Below are 16732 nucleotides of genomic sequence, written 5' to 3'. Positions count from 1 at the left end.
TCGCTCCTTTCTTCCCGCTCGAAAAACCCGACTCCACCCCTTCCTCCTGGGGTTTCTGCCTGGAGACTGCGCAGCCTCACTGTCTGCAACAGTTGATACTGGTGCAGAATTATGGAAAGTCTGCTCTTAGTCACATTGTGTCCTTAAAAGTTCTTGCCGTACCTTCACATGGGCAACTTTAACCCAGGGATTTATAACAATGATAATACAGTGTCTAAGTTAAAGATTGATAACCATACTTAGCGTACATAACATTTCCAGTGGGTATTACACTCTTTTCCCCCCCCCCCCTACCAAATATAGGCATGTCCCCATGACTAATGAACTTTACACATAAGGGGTTGCATGCTTCCCAACCATGTATAAAGGGAGGTAACATATCGAACCGTAGGGGCTATCATTACACTTGGCACTCCTAGTGTACTGTATGTCAATCTTTCAGGAACCTTCTTAACTCGCTGTGAGCTCCTTATTTCGGATACCCGGTCTTCAGTTCCTTCAACTACGTTGGAGGCGTTGGTTCCTTTGTTATCATGCCTTTCAGTCTCTTTTATCTCCTTCTCTGAAGCATCTGGTTCTTCCCAGACCATGTCCAAGTCTGAGCTAAATGGTTCAGACAATTCATCCAGATTCTGTCTTATGCGTCTTTCTGGGAGGTCGTACCATAGATCCCATTCTTCATCTTCCGACTCATCAGGTTCCTCATGATCCACACACTGTGTCATGGGTTTTCTGTCTTCTGGAACAAAGTTTTCCTGGTTTCTCGTTTTTTTACTCCTTCTTCTCTGCAGGGTTCTCCTACTAGGTGTCGGCTCATTATCCGCTGGCGGATCCAGACGCACTTGCTGTCCCAATGGCAGGATATGATTCCGGTGCAGTATTTTTATGGGTCCATTCCCACCTGCAGGTTTTAGCCGAAACACAGGTAGTTGTGACATTTGACTTTCAACAATGTAAGGTGTAGAAGCCCAGCGGTCTGCTAACTTATGTTTCCCTTGAAGTCCTAGGTTCCGTATGAGAACTCGGTCACCAGGCATGAGTTGGGAAAACCGGATCTTCTGGTCATACCTCTGCTTATTTCCTTTATTCTGTTTGGCAGAAACAGACTCAGCAAGTTCATAAGCAGCTTGCAATTCCTTTCTCATGTCAGATACATACTTGAGGTAAGTTCTCTGTGATGTGCCATCACTGGATACTCCGAAACACAAATCCACCGGCATCCTCGCTTCACGTCCAAACATGAGGTAGTACGGTGAAAAACCAGTAGCGTCATTTCGGGTACAATTATACGAATGAACAAGATGTCCAATGTGCCGACTCCACTTGTTCTTTTGCTTTGAATCCAGCGTTCCAAGCATGTCTAACAAAGTACGGTTAAACCGCTCAGGTTGAGGATCTCCCTGAGGATGGTATGGAGTTGTTCTTGACTTCTCAATCCCGAGCATGGACAACAACTCATGTATAAGTCTACTTTCAAAGTCTCTACCTTGATCACTGTGTATTCGCTTTGGCAGTCCATAGTGGATGAAGTATTTCTCCCACAATACTTTGGCAACGGTGGATGCTTTCTGATCCTTTGTGGGAAAAGCTTGGGCATAGCGAGTATAATGATCTGTAATGACCAAGACATTTGCGGTATTGCTGGAATCGGGTTCGATGGACAGAAAATCCATACAGACAAGGCCTAGAGGTCCATCACTTTGCATGTGAAACAGAGGAGCAACTCTTTTAAGCAAAGTCTTTCTCTGGACACAGCGTGCACAGGACTTGCAGAACTCCTCAACCACAGACTTCATACGCGGCCAATAGAATCTGTCCTTGACCAACCCATAGGTCTTATCTACTCCCAGATGACCTGCGTCATCATGCAAAGACTTCATCACTATTTCCCTGTACTTTTCAGGCAGGACCAACTGTGAATGACATGGTTTAGTGGGTGGGTGAGTGATTCTACACAACACTCCCTCTTTAATTTCCAAGTGGTCCCATTCTCTTAGGAGCAGACGACAGTCAGGATGTTTTGATTTGTCGATCTGTGTAATATCACCCAGACGGAGAGCTGAAAACACCTCATGAATACAGGGATCCTCCTGTTGTGCTTTGGATATTTCAGATGAACACAACATGGGTAAGTTTTGTACATCCAAACTGGAAAGGTTGCAAAATGCCTGGGGAACAGCATGCATTGACGCTCCCAAGTGGTCAATCTCTCGGGCATGAAATGAATTCTTTGGTCCAGATACCACGGACATCTGACGCATTACTTTCACATCTGCTGAAGCAACATCTTTCCACTCTGGTTTCTGGTAGTGTGGGCGACGAGACAGAGCATCTGCGTCAATGTTCTGGTTCCCAGGTCTGTACCGGAGACTAAAGTCGTAAGCAGATAGTGCAGCAAGCCAGCGGTGGCCGGTGGCATCAAGTTTTGCCGAAGTCAACACATAGGTTAATGGATTATTGTCTGTCCTCACTTCAAACTTCGCTCCATACAGATAATCCTGCAGCTTATCCACCACCCCCCACTTCAACACCAAGAATTCTAGCTTATGAGCTGGGTAGTTATGCTCTGATGGCGTAAGACTGCGACTGATGAACGCTACAGGTCTCAGTCCTGCTCCTTGGTCCTGATACAACACACCACCCAACCCTTCTTGACTGGCATCCACGTGTAGCACATATGGCAGCTGTGGGTTTGCAAAAGCCAACACGGGGGCTTGAGTAAGACTTTGCTTTAAGGTGTGGAAGGCCTCTTCGCATTTCTCATCCCATCTAACACCAAAAGGCTCAGAGGGTTTGAAGTAGTCCTTGTTCTCTTTACCTTTAGCCTTTTTCTTCCTCTCGGCTGGTGGGAGGTAACCAGCCAGCAGCTGATTCAGAGGATGGGCCACTTTGGAGTAATCCTGCACAAAGCGCCTGTAATATCCGCAGAACCCAAGAAATGACCGCAAGGCAGTCACTGTGTTCGGTTTGGGCCATGTGGTAACAGCTTCGATCTTGGATGGATCTGTGGCTACTCCATCCTGTGATACAATATGCCCCACATAGGACACGGATGTTTGGCAAAACTGACACTTGTCCAATGATAGCTTGAGACCTTCATCCTCCAGGCGACCAAGCACTTTCAGCAACCGAGCTTCGTGTTCTTCAAGGGTTGCCCCAAACACAATGATATCGTCCAAGTACACCAATACTTCGAGCAAGTTCATGTCCCCAACTGTTTGTTCCATTATTCTTTGAAAAGTTGCTGGAGCGCCTGAAACTCCCTGTGGCATCCTTTCAAATTGGTAGAACCCAACTGGACATATAAAGGCTGTCTTTTCTTTGTCCGATTCACTCATCAGTATTTGGTAGTATCCTTCTGAGGTCCAACACACTGAACCACTTGCTTCCATTAAGACAAGCCAGTGCATCCTCAATTCTTGGAACGGTGTATTGGTCGGGAATAGTACGTCTGTTAAGCGTCCTAAAGTCCACACACATCCGAATCTTTCCGTTCTTTTTCCTCACCATCACTACAGGAGATGCATAAGGACTCCTGGACTCGGTAATGATCTCAGCTTCTTTTAACTGCGACAGGTGCTGTCTCACTGCTTCGATGTCAGCTGGTGCCAGCCGTCGAGACCTCTCCCGAAAGGGTTTATCCTCGGTAATTCTGATAGAATGGCGAGTACTCTTACTACAACCAACATCAAACTCATGAGCAGAGAAAACTCCTCTCCGCTCCATCATCTTCCTGACTAATCGGTCCTTCCATTCTTTAGGAACGAATGAATCTCCAAAGTTGAAGGAGGAGGGTGTCAGATCTCCGGTTGAGTTAACTTTGGACTCTTCCTTCACATGTGACGACAGTACATTTACAGGAAACAGATGCGCAACCGGCATTCCTTTCCTCAGTGTGATTCCTTTGCCTGACATATTCCTCACGGTCACTGTAACACTCCTTGACATCACAGCTGTCGGGGTCTGCAACTCTGGTCTCACCAGAAGCTCATTTGGAAACCGTGACTCTTCTGTAGGATTATCAGGTGACTCTGTCAGAATGGCTTCAGTACCTGGCGTTCCAGGGAATTTTGGTATCCCAGGGATTCTAGCCACTCCTCCAGAACGCAGGGTGATAGGTTTGGCTCGAACATACCACACAGTTCCTCTTTTGCTATCATCTACGTCGGAAGAAAGTTCAGGCAGTTTCTCAAAAGCCTTTTTGAAAACAGGGTGAATGTGTCTGGTGCTCAAGAAGTTTTCACCTCCCTGCTCTTTGCAGCTTGTCAGGAGTCATCTCACCATGGGTGTATTACTGCCAACCAGTATGGAAACCTCACCTTTCACCATGGGGTCAGGGCAAACCAACACAAGTGCATCAATGGTCTCAGTGGTCCCTACATCAGCTTCCAAGAACTCCAACCTCAGCGACAAATAGCCATCATATGGGTAATCAGCAGGACTAAGGCCCCAGATCTGCAGAAGACTGATTGGGGTTAACGGCAAATGCGTCAGGTATCGGTCATAGAAGGATCTGTACAGTATGGTAACCTGAGAACCCGTGTCGAGGATAGCTTTAGTATAAATGCCTTCAATCTGTATTGATACAGCAGAACTCGGCCCTACTAAACCTTCAGGTATGATGTCTTTCATATCCCCTCGTCTATTATTGCACTTAGCGGAACGTGTCTTAACTACAGGGACAGCAGGCCGTTCCGTTACTGTGCCCCTTTACATAAGAACATAAGAACATAAGAAATAGGAGCAGGAGTAGGCCAATCGGCCCCTCGAGCCTGCTCCACCATTCAATAAGATCATGGCTGATCTGATCCTAACCTCAAATCTTCTATCACTCTGCATCCACCCGAACCCATGTGATCTCCTGGGAGAGGCGAAAAACCAGATAAAGACCCAATGGCCAATTTGGGAGAAAAAAATCTGGGAAATTCCTCTCCGACCCATCTAGGCGATCGAAATTCTTCCAGGAGATCACTCTGTCCCTATATTTTCTACAGTACTTACCTTCTGTAAAGGCGATCTCCACCCCAGCCAGGAACAGGAATAAAACCATCTCCTGAAATCTAACACAGAATTAGAACACAGTAGGAGCAGAACAAGGCTACACGGCCCCTGGGCCCACTCCACTACCCACAGGGCCATGACCATTCCGAACCTAGACTCGTCCAATTTCCTGCCCGCTCCCCGTAACCCTTAATTCCCTTTACTTCTAGGAAACTATCCCTTTGTAGTTTCCCAACTTCTTGGTAAGTTTTATGAGACGGTCATTTACTTTTTTTAGATTTTCCTCACCTCTACATTCTCGCTTGAAATGTCCATCCTTTCCACAGTTATAACAAAAGACTCCAGGTCTATCTCCTTCATGGGGATATCCTTTAGAGGAATCATTCATTTTGCTGTTAGACTTCGCAGGGTGTTCAACCTTTTGCACCCGTGCGTCATCCCTTTCTGTGTTCTTAGACCGAAAATATGCCATCTCGGCTCTCATGACATTTATTTCCTTCTTCAGCTGCTCCATCTCAGGGTTGACATCACCCTTAGGAGTAGGAACTGTAACAGGAGTCACAAGCTTGGACATCACAGCACTCTTTGCTACATTCCGGACCTGAAGCATATCCTCCTCCTCTCTGACTTCCCTTAGCAGCTCAGTGAAGGTAGGTGGATCTCGCAACTTATGGGTCATGCGTATGCGAATAGCAGTCACGTCTTCGAGCAATGCACCTCGCACAACCTGTTCAATGCGGAATCGATTCATTTCAGGCAACTCAATCCCTCTTTTCTGTAACATACAATGCAGCAGTTTGTCTATTCTCAGCAGATAACTGGACAGCTTCTCTCCCTCACACTGGAATGTGCTTCTGAATCTGACCATCAAATCTGAAATGGTTTCAGTAGTTCCAAAGGCAGTTTCTAGAGCCTGCATGTAATCAAAGGAAGTAGCAGAGGTGTTCTGCGCCTTTAAGAATCTTACAATGTCAGCAGCAGGACCCTTAAGGCTTTCTACTATTCTCTGCCTCTTCACATTGTCACTGCACTGCCATTCCTCTAGCAGAGGCAGGGTCTGCTCAGCCCAGGCGTCGTCCTCCTCTTCCCCACTGGGAGTTGGTCTCACTCCTGAGAACATACGGAGCTTACGGTATCCCTGAGCCTCGAAGGGCAGATTGGTGCATTTATCCACCAGAGAACTAATGGCACTGACCAACTGAGAGGTCCTTCGGCCCTGGATATGAACAATCAGACCTTTGACATCAGCAACAGTCTTTCCTTCTTGTCTCAAGAATGACAACAACTTGGTCTGAAACCCTTCTTCTTCCTTAGTAGTAATAGGGACAAACTGAACTGGCCAGGGACCAGCCTCTTCAGAAAGCCCAACTGCCTCAGGTAAACCATGACCTCTCAGGTTCTCTGATGTCTGGATCAACACAAACTGCTTCTTGGTAGCTGTATCCAAGCAGCGCTCAACTATCCTAACCTTTCCAAAGGCTTTGACACAATTCAGAGCCCTTAGCAAGACATCATCAGGGTCATCGTTAGCAACACCATTCAGCACAATGGCATGGGTAGTAGCTATCTGCTTCCGTTTGCACCAAGCTTCAACCTCAATAACATCCATCTTTTATGCTCAAACAGCCCAGTAGAAACCACAAACCACTCTCTTAGCAATGAGCATTCAATACTGTTAGTTTACTGACATAAATAGACCACAATCCCGGACGAGCCCCCAAAATGTAACCCCTTCACGGTTCTCTAGATATATGTGAGATGTGGTCTCTGTTGTAGACAGTATTCTATAGTCCAGTAAGGAGATCACTACTACAATGGCTTAATTCTAATTATCTTACTTTATAGTTTTAACGTCAGACAGTATAAGAAGATTACGGGTCCATGACTTAAATTAGACATTTGCATACATTAGAATGAATCTAAACATAATAAACATACATTCTCCATTTATATGGATTCAAAGGAGAATCTGTCCCTGTGTCCAAATTCGAGTGCACTCTTTCGTTGGCGCGCTTAAGTTGGAGCTCATGGTATGTATAATGTCTGCAAGACTTACGACTCCGAACCCCTTCGTTGAATTCTCTTCACGATCACTGAATCCCACTTTGAGTTCTGGATGCAGAGCTACTAATACGAAGGGCGGCGGCTGAGTTTGGAAGCCCGGGATGGGATGCGGCAGCCATTTGCCTCCTGAGCCCTCTTTTCAGAGCTCCTGCCCTCTTCTCTTCCAGTCGCTCCTTTCTTCCCGCTCGAAAAACCCGACTCCACCCCTTCCTCCTGGGGTTTCTGCCTGGAGACTGCGCAGCCTCACTGTCTGCAACAGTTGATACTGGTGCAGAATTATGGAAAGTCTGCTCTTAGTCACATTGTGTCCTTAAAAGTTCTTGCCGTACCTTCACATGGGCAACTTTAACCCAGGGATTTATAACCATGATAATACAGTGTCTAAGTTAAAGATTGATAACCATACTTAGCGTACATAACATTTCCAGTGGGTATTACATTTATTTTCTGTTGCATATTAATTTGCAGATGATGGCAGTGTTCATCTCCAGATACTGAACTATATTATGTCATGTTTCGAAATATGTGAATTTATAACAAGTTTAATGTCACATTTTAATAACTGAGACCATTACTTTAGGCCTAATCTAAGCATGTCCAGAGAAAGAGCCATTGTAGGCTGCTGGGAAGATGCATCAACTATTTCTGTAATTGATTACTGGGCACTTTTATCTGAAAGTCTTTAACTGTGCTGTCTCTAATTCTGCAAATACAATGGCGGAAAATGTTACACCTTCAGATACATGAGAATGGTAATGGTACAGAGCTGCTCTGAGATTGAATAAATTCTGCATTTATCAGAGTGACTGGACTGAGAAAGGTATCATCAGTGTGAAACTACTACCATTGTACAAGTAGTGGTCAATAGTCCTAAACTAAATCATGACCACTGGCAGCTCAAATTATTTGCAGATTGAGTATTTACTGTCCTTAATTTGGCAGACACTGTGGGGAACCAAAGCATCACACTGGTGTTCTTGGGATAAGACATTTCATAACCTATTATGGTAATGCCTGCAGGGAAGTGCTGTACTTCATCTGCCTCAGACAACAGCTTGGTGGAGTCAATGTATGCATAGTAAAAAACAGTACTATTTTCTAGCAATGTGATTACTATAACCTTTACAAATGAGTTAGGAAAGCAACATAACAGCTAACCTTTAGAACATCTGTACTCTCCTGCTCCACCTGACAGCTCACCTATGGAACATTTGTATTCTTATGTCTGACTGAGTGAACTGCATTATTCAGCATTGGATCAGCATAGGTCCTTCTGGAACAAGATTCTAAACTTGTTAATCCAATATGAATATCCAAGGGCCAAAAGCTACTTGCAAATTGGAGGAGATGAAAATATAATGGGGTCAAAAATCCATAGCCCTTCAGTGCAATCCCACTGTAATTTGAGTGGGGTTGTACCGGAAGAGCCAGAAATGTGGTTAGGACCCAGATGTGGCAGGTCCCAGGCCTTATGTTGAAGATTTGTGGGGTGTTGCTTGCAGGGGAGTCACATAAATATTTAAAAACCACAGCACATCTAATTGATTGGATCTGCCCTTGGTTGCTATTTTCCCTGCGTGTTCAAAGCCCAACCTTCACCCACATGGAATGTGCTATTATATGCTATATTCAGGGTGTTCTACTGTCATAAATATTGGCAACAGCTGGAAACATGCCCCTTCTTAATCCATTATTGATAAATAATATTTTACATTATTTACTAGATTATACATATATCATGTTTGGTGTGATACTGTTTATTAGGCATGTTTTCCTATGATTGTTGTACAGTACAATACCACACATTCAATAGGATTGAAGCCTGTGGAAAACAATTATCGGCAGACCATGTTGATTAAGTGTCATTTTGGCTCAAGTCAGTAACACTCTCTCCTCTTGAGTCAGAAGCTTATGGGTTCAAGCACCACTTCAGGACCTAGGCAAATAATCTAGCCTGACTCTGCATTGTCAAAGATGCCTTTCTTCAGATGAGACATTAAACAAAGACTGCCTGTTAATGATCACAGAAAAGACCGAGAGTTCTCCCAATGTCCTGGCCAATATTCCTCCCTCAACCAATACCACCAAAAAGATGAACTGGTCAGCAGTGAGGGTGCAGAGGAGATTTACTATAACGGTACCAGGGAAGAGGAACTTCAGTTGTGTGGAGAAACTAAAGTAGGTGGGATTGTTATCCTTGGAGCAAAGAAGGTTAAGAGCAACATTCTCTATAAGGCGTGTGGCCGCGCACCTTTCTGCCGGTCCCACGTAGCCCAGGACCGATTTTTTTCAATGTAAAGTTTTGGGTATGCGCAGAACTGTGAATGGGCTGCGCAGCCCCTTAAAGGGGCTGTGCACCCAAAAAAAAGAGGGTACATTGGTTAAGCGTAGATTTAACAGATGTTCAAAATTATGAGGTTGTAGGAATGTCTAGTTCCTATCAAAAGACTGAGGTCCACTCAGGCGATCAAATAAACGAGGTTTAATGAAAACTAACAGAGTTTAATGGATAATTACAGGAGAACATCGAATATAGGTTTAGTCAGTTCGGAGGCTCCACGAGGACTGCTTGGGCGGTCCCGTGGCTGACGTCATCACGTTTTTCCTGCCGGTGGGGGATCACGTGATGAACGGCGTGACGTCATTGCGTTTACCCGCGCTATTAAAGTGATCACGCTCTGTACATGTAAACAGTGAAAACAAAGATACAGACTCCGGCTGTAGCTAACATATTATTAAAGGGAATTATATACAATTGATCGGAGTCCCTTAGTGGCTTTGCCACAAGGTGTTTGATAGGGTAGAGAGGGAGAAACTGTTTCCACTGGCAGGAGGGTCAGTAGCCAGAGGACACAGATTAAAGATAATTGGCCAAAAAACCATTGGGAGATGAGAATTGTTTTTACTCAGTGAGTTGTTATGATCTGGAATGCATTGCCTGAAAGGGTGGTGGAAGCAGATTCAATAGTAACTTTCAAAAGGGAGTTGGATGTATACTTAAAAAGGAATCAATTTGCAGGGCTATGGGAAAATAGCAGAGAAGTGGGAATAATTGGCCACCTTCTGTGCTGTATGATTCATTGCTGTTTGTGAGCAGTTAGTGATTGGAAATAAATACAGAACATGCTGGAAATACTCAGCCGGTCAGGCAGCATCTGTGGAGAGAGAAACAGAGTTAACGTTTCAGGCAGAAGTAAAAATGTTCAGATGGCAGCTGTTGATGATTCTGCTATTCCCATTTACGCCTCTTCTTGGCCCATCTTTTGTTTCTTTACTTGTCCCATTACCATCTACTTTTGCCTTGTACCAAGAACCCTTTTGTCATTTAATCGCTCTTGCCTTCCACCCTATCACAGATTTTGTTCCTTCCTCCCCTCCTCCTTTCCCTATCTCTGCAGTTGCTTAAAATCTGTAATATCTCTAACTTTTTTCAGTTCTGATGAAAGGTCATGTGGCAGCAGCGGGAATCCGAGCGGCAGCGACCTATAAAAGGTAAGCCCGAGGCGCGGGTAGGCCTCAGTGCGGCAGTGGCGGGAATCCGAGCGGCAGCGACCTATAAAAGGTAAGCCCGAGGCGTGGGTAGGCCTCAGTGCAGCAGCGGCGGGAATCCGAGCGGCAGCAACCTATAAAAGGTAAGCCCGAGGCGCGGGTAGGCCTCAGTGCGGCAACGGCAGGAATCCGAGCGGCAGCGACCTATAAAAGGTAAGCCCGAGGCGTGGGTAGGCCTCAGTGCGGCAACGGCGGGAATCCGAGCGGCAGCGACCTATAAAAGGTAAGCCCGAGGCGTGGGTAGGCCTCAGTGCGGCAACGGCGGGAATCCGAGCGGCAGCGACCTATAAAAGGTAAGCCCGAGGCGCGGGTAGGCTTACTAATCTCCAATCTCAGAAGGAGAGAAGTAAAAAGTAATCGAGGTGTGATGTCACCACAAAGCAGGTAAGTGATTGGTTGGGAGTATTTCTCTCTTTAAAACTTTAACTCTGTGGTTTATAGTTTTTACGGTCTCTGTGGTGTAGCGGGGACAGTTTGTAAACCAGGGCTCTTAAATATATCATTTAACTGTAGTGAAATTGGTGGGATTCATTTGTTTAATTTAATTGCAATTAATTAAAGGGTAAGTCATGGCAGGACAGCCCGGTGCCGTGGTATGCTCCTCCTGCGCTATGTGGGAACTCAGGGACACTTCCTGTGTCCCTGACAACCATGTGTGCAGGAAGTGTGTCCAGCTGCAGCAACTGGCAGACCGCATTACGGTGCTGGAGCAGTGATTGGATACATACTGGACCATTCGCGATGCTGAGGATGTTGTGAATAGCACGTTTAATCAGTTGGTCACATCGCAGGTAAAGGTGGCACAGGCAGAGAGGGAGCGGGTGACCAACAGGCAGAGTAGTAGGCGCAGGCAGGTAGTGCAGGGGTCCCCTGTGGCCACCCCCCCCCCCTCAAACAGATATACCGCTTTGGATACTGATGGGGGGGATGGCTTACCAGGGGAAGGTAGCAGCAGCCAACTTCCTGGCACCAGGAGTGGTTCTGCTGCACAGGACGGGAGGAAAAAGTCTGGGAGAGCTATAGTGATAGGGGATTCTATTGTAAGGGGAATAGATAGGCGTTTCTGCGGCCGCAAACGAGACTCCAGGAGGGTGTGTTGCCTCCCTGGTGCAAGGGTCAAGGATGTCTCAGAGCGGCTGCAGAACATTTTGGAAGGGGAGGGTGAACAGCCAGTTGTCGTGGTGCATATAGGTACCAACGATATAGGTAAAAACCGGGATGAGGTCCTAAAAGCTGAATATAGGGAGTTAGGAGGTAAATTAAAAAATAGGACCTCAAAGGTAGTAATCTCAGAATTGCTACCAGTGCCACGTGCTAGTCAGAGTAGAAATAGAAAGATATTTCAGATGAATACGTGGCTAGAGGAATGGTGCAAGGGGGAGGGATTCAAATTTCTGGGATATTGGAACCGGTTCTGGGGGAGGTGGGACCAATACAAACCGGACGGTTTGCACCTGGGCAGGGCCGGGACCGATGTCCTCGGGGGAGTGTTTGCTAATGCTCTGGAGAAGGGTTTAAACTAAAATGGCAGGGGGCTGGGAACCTGAGCGGAGAGACAGAGGAAAGGGAAACGAGGATAAAAGCAGAAGACAGGAAGGAGAAAAACAAAAGTGGCAGGCAGAGAAATCAAGGGTTTAAATCAAACATGGCCACAGTAAATAATAATTCTAAAAGATCTAAGAGCGTTAAAAAAACAAGCCTGAAGGCTTTGTGTCTTAATGCAAGGAGCATTCGTAATAAGGTGGATGAAATAGCTGCGCAAATAGAGGTAAACGAATATGATATGATTGGAATTACGGAAACATGGCTCCAGGGTGGCCAAGGCTGGGAACTCAATATCCCGGGGTATTCAATATTCAGGAAAGATAGGCAAAAAGGAAAAGGAGGTGGGGTAGCATTGCTGGTTAAAGAGGGGATTAACACAATTGAAAGGAAGGATATTAGCTGTGATGATGTGGAATCTGTATGGGTAGAACTGAAAAATACCAAGGGGCAGAAAACATTAGTGGGAGTGGTATATGGACCTCCAAACAGTAATGCGGAGGTCGGGGATGGCATTAAACGGGAAATTAGAGACGCGTGCAATAAAGGCACAGCAGTTATCATGGGTGACTTTAATCTACATATAGATTGGGCTAACCAAATTAGTAACAATACTGTGGAGGAGGAATTACTGCAGTGTATACGGGATGGTTTCCTGGACCAATATGTCGAGGAACGAACTAGAGATCAGGCCATCTTAGACTGGGTATTATGTGATGAGAAAGGATTAATTAGCAATCTTGTTTTGCGAGGCCCCTTGGGTCAGAGCGATTATAATATGATAGAATTCTTCATTAAGATGGAGAGTGAAATAGTTGACTCAGAGACTAGGGTCCTGAATTTAAATAAAGGAGACTACGATGGTATGAGGTGCGAGTTGGGTAGGATTGATTGGGGAATGACACTCAAAGGGTTGACGGTGGATGGGCAATGGCAAACATTCAAAGATCGCATGGATGAACTACAGAATTTGTTCATCCCAATTTGGCATAAAAATAAAACAAAAAAGGTGACTCAACCGTGGCTAACGAGGGAAATTAGGGATAGCATAAGATCCAAGGAGAGGACATATAAATTGGCCAGAAAAAGCAGTAAACCTGAGGATTGGGAGCAGTTTAGGATTCAGCAAAGGAGGACAAAGGGATTAATTAAGAGGGGAAAATAGAGTATGAGAGTAAGCTTGCAGAGAACATAAAAACTGACTGTAAAAGCTTTTATAGATATGTGAAGAGAAAAAGATTGGTGAAGTCAAGCATAGGTCCCTTGCAGTCAGAATCAGGGGAATTTATAATGGGGAACAAAGAAATGACAGACCAATTCAATACATACTTTGGTTCTGTCGTCACAAAGGAGGACACAAATAACCTCCCAAAGATGTCGGGGAACATAGGGTCTAATGACAGGGAGGGACTGATAGAAATCAGTATTTGTAGGGAAATGGTGTTAGGGCAATTGATGGGATTGAGGGCTGATAAATCCCCAGGGCCTGATAATCTACATCCTAGGGTACTTAAGGAAGTGGCCCTAGAAATAGTAGATGCATTGCGGGTCATCTTCCAAAATTCGATAGACTCTGGAACAGTACCCATGGATTGGTGGGTAGCTAATGTTACCCCACTGTTCAAAAAGGGTGGTAGAGAGAAAACGGGGAATTACAGACTGGTAAGCCTGACATCAGTATTGGGGAAAATGCTAGAGTCCATTATAAAGGATGTAATAGCAGAGCACTTGGAAAAAAGTGACCGGGTCGGACAAAGTCAACATGGATTTACAAAAGGTAAATCGTGCTTGACTAATCTACTGGAACTTTTTGAGGATGTAACTGGTAAAATAGATAAGGGAGAACCAGTGGATGTGGTGTATTTGGATTTTCAAAAGGCTTTCGATGAGGTTCCGCATAAGAGATTAGCGTGTAAAGTTAAGGCACATGGGATTGGGGGCAAGGTATTGACTTGGATAGAGAACTGGTTGGCAGACAGAAAGCAAAGAGTTGGAATAAACGGCTCTTTTTCCGAATGGCAGGCAGTGACTAGTGGGGTACCGCAGGGATCGGTCCTTGGACCCCAGCTATTCACAATATATATTAATGATCTGGATGAAGGAACTAGATGTAATGTCTCCAAGTTTGCAGACGACACAAAGCTGGTTGGGCGTGTGTGCTGTGAGGAGGATACCGAGAACTCCAGTATGATTTGGATAGGTTGGGTGATTGGGCAGAAGCATGGCAGATGCAATATACAGGAAACTTTCGATTTACTGGCACCTAAATAACCGGAAATCTCGGTTAACCGGTAAAATTCAGGAGTAGGTTCAGGTAAGTTTTATTACTTGCCTTCCTCGATCTGTTGCTGTGCAAGGGTGTGGCTGCAGCTGTTGCTAAGCTACAGAGACGCTTGGAACTTGTGGCCATTGTTCTGAACCTGTTGCTAAGCAACAGGGTTTGTTGCTTTATACGGAGCCCTCGGCTCTGTATCTTTTACTATAGCTTTCGGTTATCCGGAATTTTTGATGAACCGGCACCACGTCGGTCCGTCGGTGCCGGATTTAAAAAAAGTTTCCTGTAACGTGGATAAATGCGAGGTTATCCACTTTGGTGTCAAAAACAGGAAGGCAGATTATTATCTGAATGGCAATAGATTGGGAGAAGGGGATGTGCAGTGAGACCTGGGCGTCCTTGTGCACCAGTCGCTGAAAGTAAGCATGCAGGTGCAGCAGGCGGTTAAGGCGGCAAATGGTATGTTGGCCTTCGTAGCGAGAGGTTTTGAGTACAGGAACAAGGATGTCTTGCTGCAGTTGTGCAGGGCCTTGGTGAGACCACATCTGGAGTATTGTGTGCAGTTTTGGCCGCCTTATCTGAGGAAGGATGTTCTTGCCATGGAAGGAGTACAGCGAAGATTCACCAGGCTGATACCTGGGATGGCAGGAATGACGTATGAGGAGAGATTGGGTCGATTGGGCTTGTACTCGCTGGAGTTTAGAAGAATGAGAGGGGATCTCATCGATACTTATAAAATTCTAACAGGACTAGACAGACTAGATGCTGGAAGGATGTTCCTGATATTCGGGGAGTCCAGAACCAGGGGTCACAGTCTAAGGATAAGGGGTAAGCCATTTAGCACAGAGATGAGGAGGAATTTCTTCACCCAGACAGTGGTGAACCTGTGGAATTCTCTACCAAAGGAGGCAGTAGAGGCCAATTCATCTATCTTATTTTTTAATTATATAATAAAAGGATAGTGGTGTCTGTCTGTCTGTCCGGGCATCACTCAAAAGTTAGAGCGTACCTACACATATGTTATATCAAAAGAAAGGTTATGATTAGGGGGGTGTCCTAGGCATATTTACTTTTTGGTCAGACAAGAATTGTTCGGACAGTAGACAAAAAACGTTCAAAATTCCGCTCATTAGCGGTTGGCCAATCATATGGGGGAAATCCGCTCATTAGCATTGAGTGACGTGAAGGTTGACCAATCCTACGGGGGGGGCGTGCTGCATCACGGGGCGTTTCATGGCGTGTGTGGGCAGGGCCTAATCTTTCAAACTGCCGTTAATTTGGCCATCTTTACCTCGGCTTTTACTTTTATTCACATTTTAACAGCTGCCACCTTCTTGTTCTATATGGTTTAATGCCAGATCATGTAGTGCAGTTGTCTTCTTAGCTATGGGGTGCTTAAAAACCTGAACTTTAATACAGGGAACTGAGGAAAAGAACAAATTAATTCAGTTTTAAATAGTCTTTAGGAACAGTTAGAAATGAAGTGAATCATTTCAAGTATGAAGGAACTCAGTTGTCTTCCAGGGAAGGTCTCCCCACCTTTTGGAGCTGGGGGCCCCAGCCGGGGACGGGCTTTCCCCCCCTCGGCCCGTTCCTCGGCTCCGTTTGAGGCCAGGGACTCGGGCTTTCCCCCCCTCGGCCCGGTAATGCCTCACAAAATGGCGGCCGCGGGAAAACTATCTCCCTCCCTCTCTCTCTCTCTCTCTCCTCTTCTCTCTCTCTCTCTCTCTCTCTCTCTCCTCTTCCCTCTCCTCTCTCTCTCTCTCTCTCTCTCTCTCTCTTGCCGTGAGTGCGGGACCGGGAAAACCGGGGCTTTCCAACGAGCCGTCCCCGACCGAAATACACGGGAGTCCGCAGCGAAAGGCGTTCGTCGGCCAACCGGGTCCAAAGGCCCGTCGCGTTAACCATGAGGAACCGGTGTCGGACTGACTCCGTCCTGGTACCGAGGTGAGTCGGGCCGGGCCTGAGGCGCTGGGGAGGGAGGGAGAGAGAGGAAAGGAGGGAGAGACGGGGAGGGAAGGCCCGCCGCGTTAACCATGGGGAGAGGGGGAGAGGGAGGGAGAGGAGAGGGGCAGGGAGAGAGAGGGGGAGGGAGAGAGAGGGGGTTAGGGAGGGAAAGAGTGAAGGGGTGGGAGAGGGAAGGAGAGCTCACCGCCTTCCTCCAGGCTAATCCCAAACTAAATCCAGCAGTCTTTCTCTTCCCCCCCCCCAGTCTCTCTCTCTCTCTCTCTCTCTCTCTCCTCTTCCCTCTCTTCTCTCTCTCTCTCTCTCTCTCTCTCTCTCTCTTCTCCCCCCCCAGTC

General features: G+C 46.1%; 1 protein-coding gene across 8 annotated transcripts in view; it reads left to right on the top strand.

The window, feature by feature from the left end:
• The window catches only part of tmem108 (transmembrane protein 108), a 423054-nt gene that overhangs the window by 142556 nt on the left and 263766 nt on the right, over window positions 1-16732 (top strand). The window lies entirely within an intron of this gene.

This window comes from Somniosus microcephalus, chromosome 5, assembly GCF_052327205.1.
Source record: "Somniosus microcephalus isolate GS21.2 chromosome 5, FLI_Smic_1.0, whole genome shotgun sequence".
NCBI lineage: Eukaryota > Metazoa > Chordata > Chondrichthyes > Squaliformes > Somniosidae > Somniosus > Somniosus microcephalus.
This window is presented reverse-complemented; position numbering and strand designations above follow the sequence as displayed.